Here is a 12,607-nt window from a genome sequence, read left to right as displayed (position 1 = left end):
TAAGTTAGTATAATGCTTTCCCCTACCTTGTCCAGCAATAACATCCTGTCATCCATGAGCCTGATTTAGGAGTTAGGGAGGCCACTAGATGTGAATAGCAAATGCCTTATCAAGGAAAATTAAAACTTCACCAGGGAGAACAGAGCTAGAACTATATGGAACTACAAAGATGTCAAACACAATGTTGTGAAAAGCAGTGTGAAATGATTTTTGTAAATTTTAAAAACACAAACCAGGACTAAATATTGAAGCTGCATAAATATGTGAGTAAAAGTATAAAATGGATCAGAACAATAGACACTAATTCATAGATGCTTCTGAAAGGAAGATTAATGAATTGGAGCTTTTTATTTCTTTAAAAAGAAAGCTGAAGCAAATATAAAATAAAATGTGATAATTCTGAGAGATAGGAGTTGATTTCATTCTTTGTTGATTTTATTCTCTGCCTTGTTTAAATGTCTCAATATAGAAATTACAGAATATGGGCTACTGAAACAAAAGAAGGCAGAGCTAATCAAAGTCAGACCTGGAAAAGTAAACATAAAGAAATGGCTCGTTAATTGCAGCTGGTAAGCATAACTTACAGTCAAACAGTCTGCTGAGCTGGTGTTACAGGCAATCACTAATTGCTTTATTGGTTCATGTTGTCATAACCTGGCTGTAGTGCCACCACCTGAAGTTCCTTTGGCCTTCTTATGGTTAAATCAAACTATTCAATGGTTGATACCAACTACATGACTGAAACACAGGAACTGATTGCAACACGGACACTTAGTGACAAACAAATCCCCAGCAACTTTCAAAGTCATCTCTAACATGCATAAGCAAGCTCTCTTTGAACAGGTCATAACACATCGTCCAAGATCCTTTTTGATACAACTGACAGAGGTTGACAATATAGGTCCCTTAGCATATTTCAAAGAGCTTGAGATTAAGCTAAAAAAGGAATCTTTCCAGCATCTAAGAAGAGATAAATACTAAGCAAATGCTAACAAAATGGAACAACTGACCCAATGTGTTTTGTAATGTTGTATGTGTGTACTATTTCTCACTGCACATTTTAGAAAGATTTTGGTTTTTTTAATCCCAGGATAGGGCAAGAGCGACTTTCTACATTAACAGTTATCATTTTTATGTTCTGGATGGGTTAAGACACTCCAAGTATTTCCCAAGATAAGATTCTAGGTCCTCTTTATGACACCAACAGTTATTACGTGTCCTATTATAGGGTAAACATTTTAAATTAGTTCATGTACACTTATTTTATTCAATTCTCAGTGCGATCCTAGGAGACATATGCTATTACTTCTTATCCCCATTTCTCTGATGTTGAAATTAGGGCTCGGAGATGGGAAACATGGCCATGGTCTAGGACTTAAGTGCAAAGCTGGTGGGCCTGATTTCAATGCAGCCTTAAGTCCCTCACTGTATCGTCTTCATGGGGAACCCTTTCTTTATCAATGATCTCAATAACAGATCCTGGAACTCTTGACTTCAGAGAGAAGTTAACTACCAACCCTCTATCCCCAGGCTCTTACCATCCCATAAATGAATTCCTTGTGCCACATTCTTTCCTAATGGTACCAAGCTTCCAGAACCATCTCAATTACCAGAGATAGCTTATTATCACTTCAGGTAGATATTTCTTTGAGTAAATAAAAATGCTCTTCCTCTGATTTGCATCCACTCAAACTAGTTTTCTTTCTTAATCATACAGAACAGATGATAATCCTCACATAATTGAAGAAAGTTAACATGTCATCCACAGGACCTCCCCAAACTACTAAATGTCAGCTGCTTCTCATACAGCTCTCTTTGGGGTCTCCTCGAGTTCTGGCAGTTCACAAACCCTGGGGAACAGCAAAGTGTCTTCAGCTCCATATACTCAGTCCTCACAACAGTGCCTGGCACAGGGTAAATGGGGTAAGTGCTCAATAAATGCTTACTGAATGAATGAGAAAATGAGTTTTGCAAACACTACAGACATTAAAAGACTATTAGTTTGATCACTAACAATTAGTGCTAAACTGTCTTTCCTCCCTTTACAGGGGTGTCTGTTCTGCTCTTTTGTTTGTTTTTTCATTTGTTTTGTTGCCCATTTTCCCCTCCAGAACTGACTGCTTCATAAATAGTTTTCTAACCATCAGCAAAGATGACAGTCTGGCTAGCATGAAATCAATAAGATTTATTTCTTTATCTTTAGGGTTATGTTTGTTCTGTTTTGTTACTCTTATTTAACACAAAATGGCTAAGCCTCTCTTTTGGTTTTATTATGGAAAGAGAATATTCTAGGGGCACCTGAGTGGCTCAGTAGGTTAAGCATCTGACTTTAGCTCAGGTCATGATCTCGCAGTTTGTGGGTTCAAGCACCACATCATGCTCTCTGCTGTCAGCATGGAACCTGCTTCTGATCCTCTGTCCTCCCCCTTCTGTGCCCCTCTCTCACTTGTGCTCTCTTTCTGTAAATAAATAAACTTTAAAAAAAGAAAGAAAACCTTCTACATATTTCTTTTGCCTATCTTCATACCTTTTTCTGAGGATGGTCAATAATATATACATACTAAGTGCATATCTATGAACAAAAAAAAATGTATCCTTAAAACCAATATTTGTTTAACAGGGGTATTAGAGCCAAGGTCTAAACTGGATTAATCTTTCCTTTTTTTTTCTTCCTTCCTTTTTTTCCTTAAGATTCAGACATTTCCAGGCATGTCTCCTGAGCCAGCAGGATGAATCTGCCAAGGATATAACTTCATAAGTACCTAAAATGTCTTATAGGAAGGACACTGATAATGGCTGTTAGCCAATCCCCAGGACTAAGACCTCTAAGAGAAAAAGCCACCTATTAATAGTTCTGGCCCATGCATAAGAGAAGGAGAAAACTCTTTAGAGTTGGTAGGTAAAGAGAGTTAAAGAAAGAAACGTGATTCAAGACCAGTGGTCAGGTTAGAAAAGAGGGGGAAAAGTGAATGAAGGCGGAACATTGGACAATTTGACCCTAGAGTCAAAAGGCCACCACAGATGGAGAAGAGGCAGAAGTGGGGAGTTCATGTCAGTTGAGGGACCACTACAGAAAGGTATGCAGCAGGGCAGTGACCGCAGGAGGAACAGCAGTGGCCAAGAATCAAGACATTGACCAGAGACACTGAGAAGGACAGAGAAAAATTAGGAGGATGATAGGTCTGCTGGTTACTCTTTCTCATGAGACATTTGGGCCTAAGGGTTTAGCAATTTTTTTAATAGGATCCAGGATAGAATATTACTGTTTTGTTAGTGTTAGTGTGAATCGTCATAGTGCAAGCTGATATTATCAGGGATATTTGAAATAAAGTAAAACTTTCCTTGATTTCATTGTCCATTGCTGAAAATGAATTTTGCTTGCCCACTTGTTCTCGGGCCCCAGCACTGAACAAGCAAAGCTACTCTAGAGGGAGATGAAGAAAACAATGAAGATTTTAGTTATTTATAAAGATAAATACTTTTGATTAAATTATTGGTGTGAAATTGCTTCCTAATAAAAAGTACCTTTCAATTAAGACACATTACTCTCTGCAGTCATAAATTTAAAAATTGGCATAAAGGTAAAAATGCTCTGATAACACATGAAAGTGAACGCATCGCTACTGTCTCTATGAAACTACTATGGGTTATAAAAAAAAAAGTTCTGGTTTTGAGAAAACCAGGCAATGAACCTAACCCAAATTTAATGTCTTCCACTCTTCCTTGTTCCCTTGGAGCTTTTTGTTCTCATGGGAATCTGGGAGTGGGAGGAGAATGTTAGAACCTTCACACAGGCTGATGCTTACTCCATATTTTCTGATCAGCCATCTGAAGTGCAACAGGGGGAAAGTCTCTCTCTTTGGCTGGGAGAATGCAGCACTAAGATAGTGAAGTGGCCTCAAATATAAGTCCTGCCAACATAATACAATTTTTGTGAAATTTGAAGATTGAAAATGAATGTAGCTTCATTTTTAAAGAACACACAATCAGTGAATAAAAGCATATACAGATATAAACATATGTGATATACATTCTATATGTACATGAGTATACAGAGATCTATATATATATTCATATTCACATACACAAATGGGTATCATATATATATACACATAATTTTCATATAGATTTCATTTATAAATATGAAATACATGATGTATATGGATATATAGCTACATATCACCAGCACAAAGAAATCTGTTTCTCAAAAAAAAAGTATTTCAGATTTTTTTTAAAGTATTTCAGATTTTGTTCACCAATCAGTGTCATCAAGAAATATTTACTTGGGGCACTTGGATGACTTAGTCAGTAGAGCATCTGGCTTTTGGCTCAGCTCACATATGACCTCACAGTTAATGAGTTCAAGCCCATGTCAGGTTCTGCACTGATAGTGCGGCGTCTGCTCAGGATTATGTCTCTTTCTCTCTCTGCCCCTCCTGCACTGCCTCTCTCTCTCAAAATAAATAGATAAATAAATAAACTTAAAAAAAGAGAAATATTTGCTTGTATATACTGTGGTCTCTGAGGAGAATAGAATTGACTGATAGATAAGAGTTTCTCTTCTGTTTTAAAGGCTATAAATTTTACACATTATTTTGGTAGGCTGACTTCCCCTGCTAAGAACAACTTTAAACAAGCACAGCTAAGAATGTAAATATCAAACCAGGCTCAACCTCTGTACTAATCACTGGTCTCCAGCAAATACAAGATGAAAATGTCAATCTCAAATTCTCAGCATGCATTATTTGCTATTAATCTGACATTAACAATAGATTCTATCAAGTTTAGATTAAACTGTATTGACTTTTTTTCTAAAATAAAGACCTACCACTGTACCTTTTCTTTGTTGTCCTCTTGCTTTACAGCAACAAAGATATTTTTAGGGACATCCTCAATAGCAGGATCAATGAATCAAAAGTATACCTACTTTTATCTTTCCTGCCCCGTGTGTGGCCTGAATAACTTGATGGTTTCCAGCTTCCCCCAGATTTCTCTTGATCGAGCGCCTTTCAGTATACCCGTGACCCCTGAAGGAAACAAAGGGAGAAAAAGATTTATTAAAATTAACATCTCTTATTCCTTGTCTCGTTTGGAAAAGAACAAATGGTTCCTTGTACTATACCACTGTCTAATTTAACAACAAAATGCCGCACAATTCTAAAACAACATTCTTTGTTATTTTTTCATCCCTCATCCTTATTTTCCAAATACTCTTCTGATTTATAGCAGGAAGAGGATAAATTTCCTAGAGTAAGCAGCCCTTATACATGAAGAGTGTGTTTCTTCTTATTATTTTGTTCAGTGTTCAAACTCATCAATTGTGTTCTGAGCATTTCTTTCTTCGGTTTTGCTTCTAAGGCTCTGTAACATAAGCAGTCACACACATTCTTACTGAATAGTAAAATCAACAATATAGCAAGATATATATTTTTCTTCAGCTTTTTAAATTTCCATTGAGAATAGATTCACTAGCTGAGTGACAACCTTTCCCAAATGTGTGATTTTAAAGCACCAAATCCCTGCAGCAGTTCATCTTTGAATTCCAAAGCCAAGGAGCAAGGACATTGTTTTCCCATAATATTTGGAATTATGGAAGAGAAAACGAACCCAGTAAAATTTAGCCCACACATAATGCCTTGACCTCGAGAAGTAGCTTGAAAATTTGCGGTGAATAGGCATCTGATCCACTTGCTCGGTTTTCTTGTTCAAACCTTTTAAGTATTTACATATCAAAATCCCCCATTTTAAAACTAATTATACAGAAAACAAATGGTAGTTTCCATTTCCACATAGATTCCTGATAGAGGTGGTTAAAACTGATCACTGGGAAACCAGGCCTTTTTTACTCCAGCCATCTACATATTTGAGCATGTGGTAAATGCCTGGTTGTCCTAGATGAGAACGCATGTTTCATATTAAAAAGATTACCTGTTCCTTTTTCTACAAAGTGTGGGGCCAGTAATGTCAATATTCCTATGCTTATATGTACTGTCTAACTTTACGAGGGTTATTCAGTTAGTGTACTGAACAGTGTACTCAGGAACGAGTACAGAGATGTCTGTTTTCTTCTCTCCCTTCTTCCTCATAAACCACCAAACAATTTCAGGCTCAGAATGTTCCTCAGCTCACTCTTCCCATTCTATTCCCATATGCCCACACCTTCCTCCACCCCATCAGTTCTTACAGATGTTATGACATTGCTCACTGGGCTCCCTGGTTTGCTATAAGCCCCTTCCAGTCCATATTCCATACATCATTCATGTTGGGACACTAACTGAACTTTTAATTTGTATAAAACCCAAGAATTATACATAGTGGAAATATTCAACCATTATCCTCAAAGGAAGTATCTTGTCTCCCAAATGCCAACAGTATTATGCTAACCATCTTTTAAAGTAGTTATCAACTAATTTCATTATCCTTCTTTTTCCTTTTGCTCTCATATTTCCTCATAGCTTACAAGTAATCTAGCACAAGAAAGCCCAAGGGCATTGTAATAAAGGGGCAGAAACAGTGACCTTAGTTCCAGTTCCAGCTCATCCATTTATCACCTGTTGACTTTGAGGAGTCATCTCCTTTCTTGTTAGGAAAATGGCACAGCCTTGTTTATCAAGTGGGGATGGAAATATTTATCCTGCTTATCTCTCTAGGCTGTTCTGGGAATCAAAGGTGATCACATGCAATAAAATACCAAATATTCAATAGTGTTATTACCCTCCCTGAAGAACAGCAACAATAAAAAATATGCTTCTTGTGTGTTAACTCTAGATTCAGATTGGGATTCTAGAAAAGGTAGTTGTGATCACACTTTGAAGCCTTGCGGCTTCTTTTTGGGACTCTGCAAATTTTAATTGGCTAAAACTACCATAACTGAAATAAACCCAACTGCCATTTGTGGCACAAATGCTAATGCAATCTCCTAAACACCCAGATAATTACTCCATACATTACTGGACACTTTTGGATACAAAATATATGCCTATTCTCTATCATTCTGTTGTAGGTTTTAACTGGAGAATATGGAATATGTATAACAAGATGAGTTTGTTTGGCTTCTAAAGAAAAAATACAAAATATCAACCCAAATATCATTTCATATATAAACAGCATTGCAGCCTCAGTTCAAGGAAGTGTATATTTTATGCTAAAAAAGAAGTATGAGGGGATATATTTGAACTCATGCATCTAAACAAACCAAAGAAAGTATAGAAATTAAGTAAAGAAAGAGAAGGGCAGGGCAGAGTGACAGAAATAAAGACCACAGCTATATTTTCTTAAAATTTGGTGAAATGAATGTTAATCAGACTTTTAAAAGTCTAAATTTTCCTTTGAGTTGCATAGATACAACCAAGTAAATATAATAACTTTCAATGAAGTATAATTGTTTTATTTAAAATTATTGTCACATAATTAAGAAAGATCTGGAAGTTTATTCATTTAGATGTTCAAAATTAGTATTTACTGGTGCCTTCCATGCATGAGACATTGCACAAGGTGTGATAAGATGTGCTTGTTTGAACCTGTTGGCCATATTGGGCTAGGAACTAATGCCGAAAGAATTGCACAAATAGGCCGTATAGAAATCACCCTGTTCTTCTGCTTACAATGTGCATCATCCTTTGCTCTCAACCATCAATCTCTGGACCATCCTTAAGGGATCCCAACTCAAATGCTGCTTCCTTGGTAAAGCTCTTTGGAATTGCTCCAGTTTGAGACTAACCATAATCCCTGCCACCAAATCACTTTGTTCATAACTCTCCAATGCACTAATCATGGCAGCTATGCATTGAGGCTCTGTGTATAACAATATTCCTTAGTAGACTGTGAAAATCTTGAATGGCAATGTTTTATTCATCCATTCACAGGACTTAGCATGACATACTGTAAGTACTCAGTGAATACTGAATGGAAAATTCATACATCTTTACTTGCAGGAGCAAAAGATATGACTTTAAAATCAAGATTTACAAATGTTTTATGTTCACTTTTGATCTACACATTTCTAAAAAAAGTGAATTTGTACCATGAATTTCTCCTTTGGTAAAAATATGTAAAACTTGTGTATTCATGTAGAAGAGTCTTCACAATAAAATTACATTATTCTATTCAAATCCTTTTATTTATTCTTGTTTCTCTCTAACTCAACCTATTCTCTCCTATTTTTCTTACTATATATGCTTGATTTCTGCAACAGTTTTTATTAATTTTTAAAAATTTTTATTTTTGAGAGACAGAGCACGAGCAGGGGAGGAGCAGAGTGAGAGACACACACAGACTCCAAAACAGGCTTCAGGCTCTTAGCTGTCAGCAGAGAGCCCAACACGGGGCTCAAACTCACAAACTGCGAGATTGTGACCTGAGCTGAAGTCAGATGCTCAACTGAGTGAACCACCCAGGCAACCCCCATTCTATAACAGTTTTTAAACCAACCTTGACAAATCCTTGACAACTACTATGTTTTCAAAAGTTTTAGTAGCCATTGGATTTACATAAAATTGTAAATAATGTTTCATCCATCAGTCAGTCAGAGTCAGAAAACAGTGTTGTCTACCATGTAGCAGACACAACAGGGGGAAACACAAAACTGTTTCAGGAGACAGAAGGTTACAGCTAGAGGAGTTGATAAGAAATATATACAAATAACCAAAATCAAAATTCAACCTAAATGTCATATTTCTACTTTATCTGAAATTACTAAACAATTTTTGAATGAAATCTTAGTAGCTGAAAAAAGAATTAAGAGGAATTTATGAAAATAACAAAAAAATCAAAGATATATTCATGTTTCCCATTCATTTAATACAAATAGTTAAACAGCCAGCTGTCTTCTTAGATTCAAGGCAATACCATAAACATTTGTAATAGGCAAAGTAAAAACAAGTTTTCTAATTAAAAATGTAATGCCGGCATTGTACAACTGCTTTTATTATAGGAATTTGGCAAAGTTCACCAACTTTGTCTTAAAAATGTTGACAGACTTTGCCCCCATAATCCCACTGGGAAATTCCCTTGACCCATCAGGTCCCCAGGATAATTCTCTTTTTTACTTTGCTGTTGGTGTTGCTGCTGCTGGGACAAAGATGAGACAAAGAGGTTTCAACATTTAGTAAACACATGTTCCGTGTCATGAGCCTTGCTAGACACTTAGCGTTTTATTCCATTTAATCATCACAATTAATCTACCACATAGCAGACTTTTTTCAAAGCTTAGAGATAGTAAGATACCTCCCTAAGGTCACATAGTTAATAAGTCACAGAGACAGAATTCAAATTCAACTCTGTCTGACTCTAAAACCTGTGATTAATTCACATGCACCATGATGTCTCACAATATTCTTGGGCCTACTGACCTAGCTTGTATATATAACTTTTTCTCTTATGACTAAACAATAGTTATTGTTTTATTTCAAAGCTCTAGGAAATATGAACTTTTTGGAGAATTGATTCAAAAATAATTCACTTATTCATTTCCTCTCACTTTTTAACCACTTCCCATTCCTGCATATCTCATACCAAAGAGAAACAACTTTAATGCTAACTGCCTGCTGCATTTATTTATCACGTTCACAGAAACATGGTGGATGTAAAGAAGCAAATTTAAAAAGCTCCCTGCTATGGACTATAGGTCTAAAGAATAAAGTAAAATAAAATAAAAAAATAAGCAAACTTAGTTCTGTGAATGATTTCATAGTTTGTACACTCTTGCATTATATCATTAAAACATAAAACAAGTCTGTTGTGAATCCTGGCTGGGTTGTCCTAATGAAATAACATGGTACTTAAAGAATTCTGTAATGATCAAGAACACAGATTCTAAAGACACACTTTATGATTATAAATCTATACTGTGTATATTTGGTCTGGCTTCTTAACCTTTCTGGGCAGGCCTAGATTTCCCCACATGTAAAATATCCTTAATAATAGTACCTATCACATATAGTTACTGCAAAGTTTAAATGACACATGTACTTAATTGAAGTCATATAGAACAGTGCTCAGTACATACTGTGCTTAATGTTTTAGATTTATTAATATTCCTTTTAAAATTTTTTAATGCTTATTCATTTTTGAGAGAGAGAGAGAGACAGAGCATGAGTGAGGGAGGGGGAGAGAGAGAGAGAGAGAGAGAGAGAGAGAGAGAGAGAGAGAGAGAGACAGCATCCAAAGCAGGCTCCAGGCTCTGAACTGTCAGCACAAAGCCTGACGTGGGGAATCAAACCTACAAACCACATGATTATGAACTGAGCTGAAGTCAGACACTTAACCACCTGAGCCACACAGGCGCCCTTAGATTTATTCATATTTTTATATAACAAAAATAAGTAGAATCCTCCTACCAATGATGCATATGATAAAAACAGCAAAATGATCACTCTTAAGTGGTAAGCACTTAACTATAAATGGGGCATCTGAGAAAACATTTAAATTTTCTATTACTATTGATATAAATATCCAAGTAGTCCTCTAACTGAACGGCTTAGACATAATAGTGAGTGTGTATGTATGGGTGTAAAACTAAAATCTGTGTAAAATTCTTGAGAGGGATTTTTAAGCTTTTAAGTTGTTGTTGTTTTTTTTTAAGAATATAGTTCCCTCAAAGAATATAAACCCTCATGCAACAAAGAAGCTTCCCCTTTGTACTCACAGCCGCAGGCAAACAGTTAAAGCCCAAGGCCAGAAGTACTAGGTGAAAACAAAGTGAGAGGAAGGGAAATAAGGTTCCTATCACTTCTCTCTCACTGGTCAGTGCTAATTATTTGTGAAATCTAACAGCTGCACGTTCTTCTGCTTCACACTTTAGCCTCTGATGCAACTGTGTGTTATTCCAAGATATTGAAAGAGCTCAATTTTGGCTTTTAAATTTGTGCCTGGATCTTCAGGAGAAGCCATTGCTCACTACAGGCAATTTTCAATCCTAAAAGCAAAACTCAGCCTTCTTACGAAAGCTGATTCGTTTTGACATTTTATCAACTCTCCTGAAGAGTCATTTATGGACCGTGTCAAATATTAAAAAACAAAATAAGATTGTGGACCTTGTGAAATTATCTTCTGACTTGATCAGACCATAATTAACTTACTGAGTTTTCTCAAATGTAAATATTTGCTTTGGTTAAGTAAAGTTAATAGGGAAAGTTACATATTCCATGAGGCATAAAGAAAAATTACTTTCCATTACCCAGAAACCTTACCTTGCAAACTAAGCCTGAAGGAGAAAGAAACTGGAATGAACGTAGTTGAATGAGAATTTTAGCTGCAACAGCTACCTGACTTGCTCCCAGTTCATGTTTAATTAAATTTACATCAATAATTCCATAAATTGCTTGCATAGTCATAGAACATAAGTTATCATCTTTGATTCTAAGGTCAAATACTTACTGCTAACAACCCTTGTGCCTCAGAGGGAGGTTTGGCTCGCTGTCAAACTGCACTGCTTCACCCATGGGGGCAGACTCACCACCGTAACACCACCATGGCCCCTTTGTTGCTTCGCAACAGCCCCTTATGACTGCTCCTCTGGGGCTGCTAGGCAACAGCACAGAGTCTCCCCCAGCTGCTCCCAGAGCACTGCTTCTCAAGAGGGCCAGGTTAACAGGAGGCTGGGGGCCCTAAGTGACTAATTACATAATCTATACACATTTCTCAGAATGCTCTCCAACTGTCGCTAAATAGAAATCAGAGCAGAGCTAGGTCCTACCCTGAAGGGTACTCTTGAATGTATCCTTAATTTAAACCCTATCCTTGGATCTTTAGAAAAGCTGACAGAAAACTAATGCATCAGAGCCAGAATCTGTGGCCAAAAACGTCTATTTTAAAAAGCACACGCGCGCACACACACACACACACACACACACACACATAAAGGAGGTCACTCTTTTTTCAATCAGATTTAAAAATTGGGGAAAACATAAGAACTTTATGTCTATTCCTGAAATACTGTAGCACATAACTCATTTAATATAGCAATATCTAGAAAAGATCTTAAATTCTTATCAATAGTTAAACCTACATTTACATATTCAGTTTCAATGTATCAGTTCTAGATTCAACAAATCTAAATTAGTCATATTTTTCCATTTATATCTGACCTACTTCTTGGGACAAAGGCAACGGCTCAATCAACCAATCTAAAAACTTGCTCACACATCAAAACATGAGTACAGCCTTGTCCCTATCGTCCCCCCTGTCCCTTAGCTCTCTGGTGTAGAGGAAGAGGCAGGTGCCCTGAGAGACTTGGGCTTGCAGCCAGTGTACCAGTACAAGTAAGATTCTGCTACCCCACTACTTTAAAACCATCAGTCAAGTCCGAGCTATTCAGCATGATATGGAAGGCACTTCTCAAGTTACTTCCCATCAAACTTCCAGCCACATCTGCGGGGCCCACTGTGTGTCCCTAAACACACTACACACTCTAAGTCTCTTTCCTCTTCCTAGGACACATTCCCCTTTGCCTGGCAAGCTATTGGTTATCTGTCAAGATTGAATAATGACATCACCTCCTCTGAGAAACTGTCCCTGATTTTAGAATTACTTATCACCACTCTGAGCATCTCTATACCTGATTCAGCCTGCTGTAATGGCATTAGTCACAGTTCTATAGTTATTTACC

The 12,607-nt window shown here is 36.7% G+C and overlaps 1 protein-coding gene across 3 annotated transcripts in view; it reads right to left on the bottom strand.

Annotated features, from left to right (window-relative positions):
- The window catches only part of PKIB (cAMP-dependent protein kinase inhibitor beta), a 79,907-nt gene extending 68,425 nt beyond the window's left edge, over nucleotides 1-11,482 (bottom strand). For all 3 annotated transcript variants that reach the window (XM_029944242.1, XM_029944240.1, XM_029944241.1), the window contains exons 1-2: nucleotides 11,377-11,482; nucleotides 4,928-5,027 (exon numbers count right to left, since the gene is read on the bottom strand). The gene's annotated coding sequence lies outside the window, so the exon portion shown is untranslated. The remainder of the gene's footprint in view (nucleotides 1-4,927; nucleotides 5,028-11,376) is intronic.
- Between the last annotated feature and the right edge of the window lie 1,125 nt (nucleotides 11,483-12,607).

Source organism: Suricata suricatta, chromosome 7 (assembly GCF_006229205.1).
Source record: "Suricata suricatta isolate VVHF042 chromosome 7, meerkat_22Aug2017_6uvM2_HiC, whole genome shotgun sequence".
NCBI lineage: Eukaryota > Metazoa > Chordata > Mammalia > Carnivora > Herpestidae > Suricata > Suricata suricatta.
Note: the sequence above shows the minus strand (reverse complement) of the source record. Positions and strands in the feature narration are given on the sequence as shown.